The sequence below is a fragment of the Centruroides vittatus genome, unplaced genomic scaffold (genome assembly GCF_030686945.1).
Source record: "Centruroides vittatus isolate TY-2023 unplaced genomic scaffold, ASM3068694v2 scaffold_576, whole genome shotgun sequence".
Lineage (NCBI taxonomy): Eukaryota > Metazoa > Arthropoda > Arachnida > Scorpiones > Buthidae > Centruroides > Centruroides vittatus.
In genome coordinates this window covers 586,736-600,830 of record NW_027122713.1, presented here as the reverse complement: position 1 = coordinate 600,830, position 14,095 = coordinate 586,736, and the positions used below count along the sequence as shown (strand labels likewise).

Sequence of the window (14,095 nt, the reverse complement as noted above, 5' to 3'; positions counted from 1 at the left end):
TATATTTTGACTTTCAATTTTCTACCACTACATACTTGGCAGTTATTTGAAGTCAAGTAAAAATGTCAACCATACATTAGTAATGTCCTTGACAGTGAGTATTTAGTACAGTCACCCTACGGTCCATACTTCGTGGAATCTCTCTCTCTTTGTGGGAGTTAAATTGACCCAGAAGAATGAAGTTAATTAAGTTTACTTGACATACATACAGTATATTTTTAAATGAATGTATAATGTTACACAAATTATTGTAGTAAGTCAACTGGAGGCAATTAAAATTGTTTTTCAGAACAATTATCAAAAAATTTCATTAAAAAAATAAAAAACCGATAAAAGTTTTGGTATTTTTTTTGTAAAGAAAAGAAGGAAACTTTAAATAAATTTAAGAACACACATTAAAATCTTTTATATGAATTTACAAAATAAAATGACGTAATCGAAGGTTCGAGATCTTTAACTCCGCATTGATTATGTAATAAAATAAATCAGACTATTTTTAGAAATTACCTTGCATATATTTGATTGCAAATTTTCAAAATTTTTAAAAATTAAAATGTCGGCCTTACGAAATTTGTTTCAAGATTCTATTTAAATTACGATTCTGATAATTTAGGCTGTCTGAACATCAGTTGTGCTTCGATATCCAGTTTTTGTCACAGTTGCTTTATTAAATATTTGAACAACTTGTAAATCAATTTGCTTTTAGAATACTTAAATTAGAAAACAGCACTGTATTAAATACAATCAATACATCATCCCTCTCAAAGAACTGATCTACACTTTTGGAAATACTGTTTTCACAATAAGCATATACATAGAAAATTGAAGTATATTTTATTATGACATTATATGTGACGACAAACAAAACTGTGAACAGACATTTAAAATATACTCATTCTCTTTCAAGGGCAACATTGAACACGTTTTTCTGTTGTCCCTGAAAGAGAATGAAATGTCTGTTCACAGTTTTGTTTGTTGTCACGTATAATGTCATAATAAAATATACTTTGATTTTAATAAATATGCTTATTGTGAAAACTGTTCACAAAAATATGTCCTGCACTGTACTCCATTACGACGACACAGTTTATGATTTATTTTATGATTTTTGAAATGATATACACCTTAAAAATATTGTTCTCATATGCAATTTAACTTAGGCCAATTACTTTTGATAAATTATAAAATCAACTGTTCAAATTCAATATTATACCAATATCAACTAGAACACATCATTTTTAAAATGCAAATAATTCTTTTAAATTCAAAATCATCACAAATTCCTAGTTAAACTGATAAATATTAAATAGACACGTAGATTTGTGTGAAATCAAATGCCATACGTTTATGCACCTGTCAAATAATGAAAATAATAATAATACGCTTCTTCAGTGAATTTCTTTAATGTTTAATATATTGTCAATGCATTAAATCTTTGATCATTAAAATGCATACTCTTCTTGCCCAAAAAGTTTAATTCTAACTTATAAAAATTTCAAAATTTGGCAATATCATTTAGTTTGAGCTTTTAAAATTAGTTGTGCTTTTCCCTTGCAATTTTCCATCAAAAATTATAAAAAAAATTTGCAAGTACAACACATTTGTAATCATTTACAATTATTGTTACCGAATTTTCATTACTAACAGTAAAATTGATTGTACAAAGTGGGAAATAAAGGCTGGAGGTTGCAAAACGATTCAATTAAAGCAATATTAACAAAATTATATTTTGTTTATGTCATTTAGCCTGTGGTAAAATGATTTTGTTATATGTCCTTTTCACTTAATGTTGTAATTTCCAAGGACTTAACATTAACTGAGGAATTGCTATAAATTAGTGTTTCATAGTGTTGGTATAAATTTAAAAATAGTAGTAGTATTTAAAAGAATAAAAAAATAATTAAAATCAGGATTTTGTTTCATTCACAAGTAATGATGACTAGGTATATGATGTCAAGCCAATTGATAAATGTCACTGTAATTTCCGTAATTTTATTTAAAGAAAAATATATATATTTTAAATTTGAGGACTCTTTGATTAGTAATTCTAAAAACTTTGATTTAATGGTAGAACTTGGTCTTGAGAACATTATCTCATTGTTTTCCCCCATAGACTTTTTTTAAAGGACTGTTTTGGATTCAAAATTATTACAATGAGCTAATTATGACGACGATTATTCAGTTTTTCATTTGAAGTATCTTTATGGATAAATTCTTATAACAATTTTCTTTATAGACTATATATACATGACAATAAAATACATATAATAAATGTTCTGATGACAATAAGAAAAGAGACTTCCCATGTAACGAACACAAATTATATGTATATGATGTTTACATATACACATTTGAACCTTGTTACAGCACAACTTAAATAGTAACACCTTTGTAAAGCACCAATGTATGCTTGTAAATGGATCTTTCTCACATATTGAATATAGAATCTTCAGTATCTGAAAGTTACTAAATGTACATAACGACAATACATGCCAATATGATTTTACATTGCAGCTAACATTTTTACCATCAAATCAGTGATTTTCAAACCCTCAAACTTATAATGAGAGTGACAGACTATTATTGATTGAAGTGAGATACTAAACAATTACTATTATTATTTAAGTGTTTTACATTGTTTAATACTGATCAGAGGTAAACAAATGGCAACATTAAATCAAGTGTGCGTGTGTACACATGTGCTACTAGGAACAATACAAATTATATATAATGCCAGAATACGATTGAGAACAAGCATTATGCTTTCCATAGTTCACATAATCATGCAGGTGATTTGAATTATTCAAATGGCATAGTTGGTAGCATATTTATCCAGTTTGCAGGAATTATAGATTTGAGCCACGTTTCAGATAGAAACGCTTAAGAAATAAGAGTAAATTATTAAATAAAATTAATCTAAAATTATCTGATTATTAAAAAGTTATGAAAAAGCAGTTTTCCTCTACTTAACAGTAAATTTATTCAGTATGTAAATTTTATATAGTGTAAAAACAGCTTGGCAAAATCTGGCAGCTTGATTACTGTGAAATATCTAATAGATCAGAAAGCTGAAACAAAAGTATAGGAAGTACTGCTTAAATGTGGATAAGCAAAACAAAGATAATTTCAAAAAGATAAAAAATGGAGCTACTGAAGCATGCTGTAAGTAACTAAACAGAAGTTAAATGGAACAAAGCTAATACAACAGACTGGAACCAGATATTCAATCAGAATGGCAGAAGAGTTTGAATATCAGACAAAATATATCAAGGAAAAGATTGATTTAACATCAAGTGGAAAAGTAATAAGTTGGTCCAGTGAGCTTTAAAAGTCAGAAATAAATTACAAGCATAAAAAGATTTGATCAGAATTATACAGTACATGCCCATATTTCTACAAACATTCCAAAACACAAACTTATAAATTTTTAAACCAAATTTGCATATACTTTCTTAAAGAAATTTTAAATGATTAAGTTATAAATCATCCTTCACAATAAAAAAGTTTCAATGTAAGAGAGTGAAAAATTTCAAAATGTATGTTTAATGTGTTAAATTGATACCATGAATCAATACAATATACTTCACTGAGGAGCAGTCATAGCCTCAATCAATAAATGCAGATTTAGTTATGACCAGATCACATAGAAAAAGTAAAAATAAATGAGGGGGATCTTTATTACTACAACATAACTAAGTGCCAGATTTGTATGCACATAATTTTTTCGTAATATGCTGTGATGTCAAAGCTTACATATAAACACAATTTGAGTCCGTGCAATTGTATCAAATTAAGGTTGTATATAAAAAGTTTAAAAAGTGCATAAAATATACATTTATGATTTTAACTGCATAATTTGCAGATTTTTGGGACTAAATAAGTCTTTATAAACTTTATAGTTTGTTTGCATGATTGAAATTGCTATTTTTTCAAAATAATTTATAGACTTTTCTGCTATCCGTGCAGTGAATCATGTACCAGTCACATGAGAAATATCGCTGCTCTAACCAATTACAGAGGAACATGCAAAATTCAAATGTTTAAATTTAAATACTTTGACTTGCATTCTTTAAAAGTTCCACAAACAAACAGGTTTCATGTTGCTGTGGAAATATCTTACTTTTCAAATTGTCAAAATCACTTGAATTAATTGGTTAAAATTATTGTAAATATTTAAATTTAATATTCTTAAATTAATAAATATAACATTTCATAAAATTGTATAAATATAATGTTTAATTAAATATAAGAGAGATAATTTTTTGTGAGTTAACTAGGCAAACTTCCAAGTATTGAGTACAGTTCAACCAACAATATGGGTAAAATAGCAAGAACTAATACAGAATTTCTAAGAAAGTATGTACAAGTATGTAAGAAAGTAAGTTTGGATCCGCAACATTTAAAACAGGTGGAAAAATTCTTTATTGTAATGTACACCTCAAACCGTTTCTTGCTAAAAAAAAACCAGCTTCAAGAATCTCAGCATGTTGAAACATCAGCATGAAGCATTGTAAAGTACTTAATTTTAGTATCTTAGGAAACCAGCTATAATTACGGTCGGTGAAACTTCCGTTAACCTAACGGGTACTTTACGCAGATTCGAGATTAGTTTGCCAGGCCTGGGCTTTTAAGCGTGCACCGAAAGATTAGTAATAATAACGATAAATACCAAGTCAAATCAAAAGTTCAAATATATTTAATTAATAACTAGAACGTACTACGTACAAATGTCAATAATCCAAACAAAATTTATTAACGAAAATCAACAAGTCAACCCGACAATAAACTCAGCTACTTAGCTTAACTTAATATTAATTCCCCTTTGAAATTCGACAATCAAATACTTAGAAACTATGAACAATATCTCTTACTAATTAAACGTCTATCCGTCACCTCACTATACGAAGAAACTATTTCCTCAATCCTTTCGATATCGTCAAATCGTCAATCGAACTCCTCTTTAACACCTTGGATCGTCCAACTATCAATCTGGACTTCTATCAGAAAATACTTCGCTTTCGAATCTACCTCGCTCTCACAGTTGCCTCGATTTGGAATTCACCTCGGTTTGGAAATCACCTCTCCTTCTTCGGTTAACGTACGGGTTTTATACTGTGAGGTGACATCACACTTGAGCTGAGTTACTCCTCTTATTTACATACTTAGTTGCTAACATTAATTTTCTTTTCTGGCAGCTTTAAGTTTCCGACAAAGCTTATAAACCGTTTACAAAATATTTATCATAATTTTCTTGGATGTTTAAGACGGTTTATCAAGTATTTCTCTACTAGTGATTGTGGGGACACCCCCCTCCATTTTTTTTTCTGCGGACTGTTACTTCCGCCGGGCAGCGCAAGTGCGCAAGATGTTTCCTATGGCGCTTATTTCTCCGTGAGTTGTTTTATCTTCATTTTTCATTACTAACAAGAGGTGGGGAACCTTCGTCCTAAATAAACATAAGCCCCAAACAAAAGATAATAAAACGGAAATAATAATAAAATAAAAATAACATTCGGACTCAGTTCCTTACAGCATCAAAATGAGCCAAAACAGTAATTCATCACAAAGTCATGTTCATTACAAGTCCGAGTTGCACTGAAACTAACTTTAGTAGAGTTCATATCATCAGTTGGGAACAAAGCATTATCAACTTTAACACTAAATCTGTAATTTTAACTAATTACAGATTTAGTGTCAAAGTTGATAATGTTTTGAATAAAACCATTGCTCATTTTTCATCATTGTACAGTGCTATAAGCAAAACATATAACCAGTGATATAACTACAGGATGGGGGAAACTAGTTAACCATGCCATCCTCAAAACATTTTGTAAACATTGTGTACTGTATATAGAAGTAAATTTAACCATGATTAATTAGATAGTATAGAAAACTATAAAATTTTATTTGTAACTGACTTGACTGCACACCACCTACATAAAACATTCTCGTATGTGTTTTGTTATGTCATAATTTTCAAATCCTATACACTACTTATCCCTTCCCACTTAAAAAATGTAATGTAATAGATGTTAGTAAGATATGCTCGGAGACAGAAATAAAATAGGCATATATTTCAACTTTAAAATTTTAGCATATATATATATATATATTAGTGATGCTTTTAACTCTTAAGATCTAAAAATTTCTGCTTTTTATACACCTGAAGACAAAATGGTTTTTACCCCTCAGGATACAAGGGAATTTGTATAGTAAAACCAGTCAAACAACTTTCCCTTTGGCTGATTTCATCTCAAACAGATTAAGGCAATTTTGACCAAACCTCAGTTTCAATTTTTGAAAACATTTTATTTCAAAATTTAACTGCTAGGACAAAATTTGGCACAGCTGCTGTCCCCTTAATGTGCATGTTATGTACGTTTTCTAACAGATTTTGGGAGTTAAGAAACAAAGTGAAATAATCTTTTACAATTATATTTACAAAGATATTACAAAGATTATAGATTAGATTAATAAATATTCACAAAGATATGATTATGTTCCTTTTACCTCCACGCTCTAAAAACTACATTCACTGGCAAAATGCAACGATCTGCATGGAATTGTTACACACAATTCTTTTAAAACAACTAGATTGTGAACATTGCTTTGATAAATGAGGCTTTTTAGGTAATCCCATAACCAAAAGTCACAGGAGTTCAGATTGGTAACTTAGAAGTTTTGTTTAGCAATAACTTAATACTTTTAGATTATTTCTTCTTATATTCAATACAAAGTACTGTATAAAAACCAGTAATATTGTTCTAAAAATGTACTTTCTTAAATAACAATATAATCTAGCCAAAAATAAAAATAGTTAACAACAGACAAAAATAGTGATGCTTTTACATGTCGACAATGACTTTTGCCAGGAAAGTTTATGAGGTTGAATGTGTGTCAAAATAAAACAATCAGAGATTTACATCATCTGCACATTATGTAAAGTTGAAAGCGATTCAACTAAAAAATCTTTACCAGTTTTAAAGTATATACCAGATACCTTAATTACAATCTTGTACATATTTCTGAAATTATACAAATGCCAAATAATTTCATTGGAAATCAGTGTACATGAACTGGTTTATTAATTTATTTAATGATTCAAGAATATAGTTGTACCAGTAGCATCTGCAGACTAAAAAAGGGTATAAAATAAACAGCCTGTTTTAATCAAGGAATATGTCTATATTCCTTGATTAACACAGTTAATTAATCCCTCTATGCTACTACATATATCAAAACTGCATTAATTAAATACATTGGTACCTTGGTACTTGACTAAACAATGACAACTCGCAAGAACAAATTTTTGGTTAATAACAAATATTTATATTTTGTCATCAGTAGAAAAGTTCTCTGTGCTAAAAATGAGTAACTAATTTAAAACTAGAATGAAACCCTGGAGCTTACATCGGGATTAAGAAAAGGGCAACTCAATGATAAAGGGGGACGTATTCCCCAATATACAGATACAGACAGACATATGATTAATGCTAGTAATTAGTAAACTTAAATTTATACGAGCAATTGTTTTATTGTGACATCGTAACAATGCCCGGTTGCAATTTTTAATTATTTAATTTAAAATATATGCTTTCCATCTCAAATTAGTAGTGCCTTGCTGGTCATTAACTCCTTTCAGGGAAAAATTTTTGAATTGAAATAGCATGTATTCTGGTGCAAACAAAGTTTGTATATAGTTAATCAGGGCCTCCTGTCACTAAGCTTTCCATATTTGATCTCTAATTTCATCTATCTAACTCCGTTCTCAAGATTAAGGAAGGGCAGACAGATGGACAATAGTAGGAATTTATAAATGTATAATTTTTTCAAATTGTAACCCAATAATTTAAGAAAATTTTGGAAAAACAAAGAACTAGAATGCAAATGTAATAACTACAGATTCAATGCAAACTTACCACAAGATGTTACTCTAACCATCTAACTTTTGGCCAAATACAGTAGAGCATCGATTATCCGACCCCCGATTAACCGACCGCGTTCTAGTTGGCAAATTCAAATGTCCGCTAGTGATGTGGTGCTACAATATTTGGTTATGTCTTGGCTACTTTAATATTATTTTTGTTAAATTTTTGCATGTTTTAGCTGGCAGCACGGGCTCAACCATGAAAGGGAGGCTAGTATTTAAACCAGGCCTAATACACTATACTAATAATGTATTTTTTCATACTTTTCGGTTATCCGACCAACCCCAGTCCCCAATTGAGTCGGATAATCGATGCTCTACTGTAATATCATTTATTAATTACCTTCATTAAAGCCTGAATGTTAAAATAAAAACAACCCCTTAAATTACTCCAGCAAGTATTATTTAATAAACAAAAACATTTTTGACTCAGCTGATGGGCCTTCATCAGTTGTCAAATACACAATGGTCATTTGAACATACAAAGATTTAAATCATATAGAACATAATTTAAAACAAGAGTTTTGTATCACGATGTTCTTCCTCAGTTCTGCAACAGTGTGGGTAGCCATGTGCGGGCTACCCACACTGTCAACACTCTCCAAAAACTTTGTTTTGAAGATTTACGTCTGACGACAATGTTAAGACAGTGATGCACTGTGGTTCCGCATCTCAGCCAAAAACATTTTCTAATGAAGAAATAGGAAAACTTGTGGAAAGATGGACAAAGTGTATTGAAAAGCAGGGCGATTATGTCGAGAAATGATATATTTTTGCTGAAGGTTGATTACAATAAAATTCTACATCCAAAGTGTGAATAATTTTTGACTTATCCTCATACAAACACAAACATTTACTGTAATAGGACTTTTCCAATAGTGAAGAAATCATATAAATTAGTTGAAAGTAAAAAATGTTAATTGGTTCAAATTAAGTTAACTAAGTGCTGTCACAATCATATACTCTTTGTTCTGTTCTTCACTTGCTAGCAAACTAAATACATGTCACTTCCTGTTTAAAAATTATCCAATCATGTTTTTAAATGTTGCTTTAAAAATTCCTGCAACACCCCTTTTTTTGCATTTAAAAAAGTCTTTCAATCACTTTTCATGTTAAAAAATCCTTACATCAATGGATTAATCCCTCAGTGCTGAGAAACTGCTACACATTCTCAAAACTTATAAAACAGAACCAGCTTTACCCAGAGGTATGAGGGTACTTCATACTTTATCCAAGAATGCTCACTAGTGTATGTTTTAGCCAGCTAAGTCTAAGTTTATCCTCATTCCTGGCTCTACCCATAAGATATAAAATTCATTGTAGATGACAATAAAAAACAGAAAATATCCAAATGTTTGAGCTATGATACTCATATCTTCAAGAATATTTGTTACAAGAACATTGTTTATGGACACTGAATCAAATTAGAACAAAAAAGTATTTCCACAACAATAGATAAACAAAGTTTTTTTAAAATTCAAAACAGCTCTATAAAATCATTATCACAGTGGGAAATATTTTGTTCTAATTCAATTCAGTGTCCATAAACAATAAAAGTCTTATAATAAATGACCTTGGTGCTTAGAATCATAATTCAAAAAATGTTTAACAATAAAATATCCATTTCCATTGAATTGTATTTCTATTATAGCACCTTTTATATTATGCTATTCAAAACTGCTAAAATTGTAGCTTTGATAAGAAAATAACAGTGTGGATTCAGACTAAAATTTATTCTGTTATAGATTCACAGATTAAATGTTTGGATACAACTTAGATTTATTATTTACTAGATTATACATATTATATTTCAAAGCCTAACTAATAATACCAATCTTACTTGTAGCAGTTTGGATTCAGTACCATTTCAAACTGTTCTTTTCTGCTCCTTTCTAATTATTAATTACCAAAGTTTACAAAATAATTATAATAAAAAATTAATCATTTGATTACTAAGTATTTGCATATAACCATCAAATCAAATTTAATGAAATTGAATTAATGTATTCTCATTGTCAATAGAAAGCAGTATGATACATTAACTTGACAATGTGTCACATGATAAATATTGTCGTTTGTACAGTGACATTCATGTGCTGTACACGTTTTGCAAATCCTGTATTAAAATTATTTAATTTCATTTCATTTTCTTAATTTTTTATTTAACCTCTGGAAAACAAATTTACATTCACCACACTACCTTCTGTTAATCAGGTTTTTCTGTTAAATATTCATTTATTTTTAGACTATTTGAAAGATTATACAGTACTGGTAATAATAACATTTCTAAATATATGCATTAAAAAAAATATTGTATCAAGTTAGATCAAATAGACTTTTCTGTAGGTCTCAATAAAGATCTTAACTACAAATTCAGCGGACAATGTGGACGTGTGATCTGATATAATGTCATTTCTAGAAAGTCCAAATTTAATATGTGACAATTCACTGTGGAACTAACCAGGGATGGGAATTTCTCAAGACCTGAGGGCATCTACCAGAAATCACTATCGCAATAAATGTGGACAACCATGTCTAAGAACAGAGAAAAATTAAATCCATACAAAGAACAGAGAGCATGAAGATTATTTCTAACTAGGATGAATGGAAATTTGTGGCAAACACTATGCAATATGAAATATACTTCACTATACTAATACATATACTTTCATTCTCTTTCCTACTTCATTTTACTAGGTTCATTTTTTTACTATTAGTGAAAACATTCAATAATTTCAACAATACAATATTTTTTAATGTAAAACCAAATTAATTATTAAAAAAAAAAAAATAACTACCGTATATTTCCGCAGATAGACAAGGTATAAATTTTCGTCAAAGTCTTATAGTTTTAGCATATATCTGTCCTATAAGACGACCCCCAAACTATCAACAGCCTACAAATTTAGTTTAGATTAGCAATCACCATCTAGATAATAATACTGTATACCATAGACGGAATTATGGCCTATTTGTAATTTTTCGAATGAACAAATTTTTTCTGCCTTGCGATTGTTGCAAACATTTGCACTGATTCGGGCATTCAGGTAATGACCTTGACTATTCACAAAAACGTCCTATGTGCTACGACATACCCTACTCTCTACTAGTAAATAATTACGGTTGGTCCGTTTTTTTTATAATGGCTTTAATTTATATAAATTTCAATCTAATTTATTTTTGTATCTGTCCTATAAGACAACCTCGGATTTTGGGGGCCTTTTTTTACGATTTAACTATCGTATCATCTGCGGAAATATACGGTAATACGTTCCTAGAATTTAAAAATACAATTTTGACAAAATAAATAATCTGAATTATCTTAGAAAATTTACACAACTCTTAAAAACAAACCATTTAAATTACAATTAACACAGATTTTTTAAAAATCTACATAACTTTCCTGACAAATTTTTCATTTACAGAAGTTTTTTCATAAATAATTCGATAAAATTAAATAGATAAGTAGTTTTGTGTAATGAATAACTTAAATTAAAAAATACATATTATCAGATTACTTTTAGAAACTGATTTTTATTTAGAATTAATTGAAAATTAGATAACAAAGTTATCAAAAGTATGATTATTGCGTGCAAACAAGTTTTTTAAATTCTTGTACAGTTTAACAAGTTTACACAAATATTTTTAAGCAATCAGAAAACTGAATAAACATTTAAAAGGAAGTCATGTTTATTGATTTAAAAAAAATATCACAATCACTGTAAAGCAACAAAATATTTAGTAAAAACAAAGTTAACATGACTAATAAAAATTGAAGTCAGAAACATTTCGTAAACAGACTTCAATTGTTAGAAAATATTTTTGTATAAAAATAGAAATTTTAGGAACATTTCTGTATTTTCATGTACTTCTGCATACTTAAAAATAGTTTTTATTTCAGAAAGCATTGAATATTTTTTGTAATCAATATAAATTTAAAATTATCAATATACTTAAATATAAAGACCTGAAGATGAATACTGAACACATCTGAAAATGTTAGTCAATAATTTAATAAATTGTGCTGGGATTTAAAATGATGTGTATGTTGTAAAGATCCAATTTTGGATAGTTAAAGTTTCTAATGACTTGTTAAGTTAAAAAGTCAACATGGTGGATTACAATGTGTTCAATACCAAACCATTATATCAAATATGATGAAAATATAGGGCCTTAAAAACTTTTTACCATTCAGACAAAACAATTATGAACTTTTGGAGGGTTACTACTTCACTGTTCTTTTAATGACACATGAACTTTTTCTGTGTTTTAATAACTCTTTCTGCCCTGTGGGCCAAGGTGACACAACTGATTTTAACTCAAATGCAAGTTTCTCACCATTTTTCTTTTCTCTTTATTGTAACACCTTCAGGTTCATGTTTTCAATTATGCTTTTTAAGTTTTGAATCAGATCAATATAAACGCTCTTCTTTATAAATATAAACATTGAATAACCCAGTTCTTGATTAATGCCAAACGATATCAAACTTTAAATTATACAAATTATATTTGTACAATTTAAAATTTTTGCTCATTTCTATTTTTGTTTAGTCATGTTGCATGTCTTCAACTAGTACAAGTCTGATGACAGAGCTTTATAAAGATTTTAAGGAACCGATCACATCTTCGTATTGGAAGAAAGCTGTTAAAAAAACCTGTAAATTCCACTCTAGCCATCCATGTTAAGTATGACAAATCTAAAAATTTTAGCACTAGATACAACAACTTAACAAAACAAACATTCCATTTTTAGAGCTCTTAATACTAATATAATGAAAAAAGCTATAGAGTTTAAGGACCCTGCACAAACCTTATAAGAAATAGGTTCTGGTGTTCTAGTGGTCCTGATCAAGTCTCCATAGACACAAAGTCAAAAAATGGGCAGTTTTTGAGTTATTGAGCATACAAGATGCAAAAACATCATAATTTGCACAAATGTAAAGCCCTAAATCTTTGTCATTTCAAAACATAAAATAATATATTTTTGAACAATATTGATGTTCAGTAATAGACTGATTGCAGTTTATACATATTCTTGTCAGATTGTCAGATTTGTTATGACAAGAAGAAATCTAATGAAAGACCTCGCATTCTTGAACTGTGATGTAACTTATTTGCTAGCATTTTCATTTCCATCAAACAATTTCTGAAACCATAAAGCAATTTTAAAATTATGAAGTTAATAATTAATGTTAATAAGGAAGAATTACCAATATTTTTCTCATTTTTTCTACTCCAGATAGATGAGATATTAGACAACGTAAAACTATCTTAAGGGAAAGGAGACATTTGCCAACATGAATGAAACTTTGAGAAAACAATTATTTATTTATTCAATAATAAATCACCTCAAAAATTAATATCCCAACAGTTACTTTTCAGTCATTATTGAGTCTTTTCAGATTGCGTCTCTTGTCAGAAAAACACCCATACACAATATAGTGGAGCATACCATATCTACTGTTGTTCACACAGCAAATATATACATGAGTCAGACCAAGTCTTTTAGGCTCTTTTCCACTCTGGGAGTACTGAAGGAGACTGAGCTGGAATGGGTCTATCAGATTAAAGGAATGGAGGGAGATGTGGATCTGATCTCTTAATTGTTTCACTTTTACATTTTTAAAATGTTTTTGTACTATTTTTATCATAATTTTATTGTTTTATTTTTTTTTACACATTTTATTACTTACTCTTAATTCTAACATTAATCATATGTCTATATATCTGACATAAACCCTTCAGCTCAGGCTGACTCATGTTTATTCTTTTGCTGCAAGGACTATAACATGATATGAACTCAAACAGTGCAAGAATCAAACTTGTGTGTATTGTATAATAAATGCTTTCACCACAAGATTATCCAGAGAGGCATATGACAGGCATCAATAATGTTTGAAGGAATGTGATTTCAAAATATAAAATGTTAGCATACAACTTTTTGTGTCTTAAATGCTTGATTTAAAAAAAGAAAAAAAAAAAGACAATTTTTGAGTTTAGTTTGTGCCGATGGAGACTTTCAGTCATGATCACTAGAACTACAAAACTTCAAAGCTTCGGCCAAAACCACCAGAACCCATTTCTCTACAATAAAAGTTAAAAGGTCCTTTAGAATTTTTTGTTTAATTAAAAGAGCCAGAAAATGCTACAGTATACAGCATAACAACA

The 14,095-nt window shown here is 29.1% G+C and overlaps 1 protein-coding gene across 4 annotated transcripts in view; it reads right to left on the bottom strand.

The window, feature by feature from the left end:
- Positions 1-14,095, bottom strand: part of Ets97D (DNA-binding protein Ets97D) — a 52,224-nt gene that overhangs the window by 28,195 nt on the left and 9,934 nt on the right. The gene's annotated exons all lie outside the window — the stretch shown is intronic.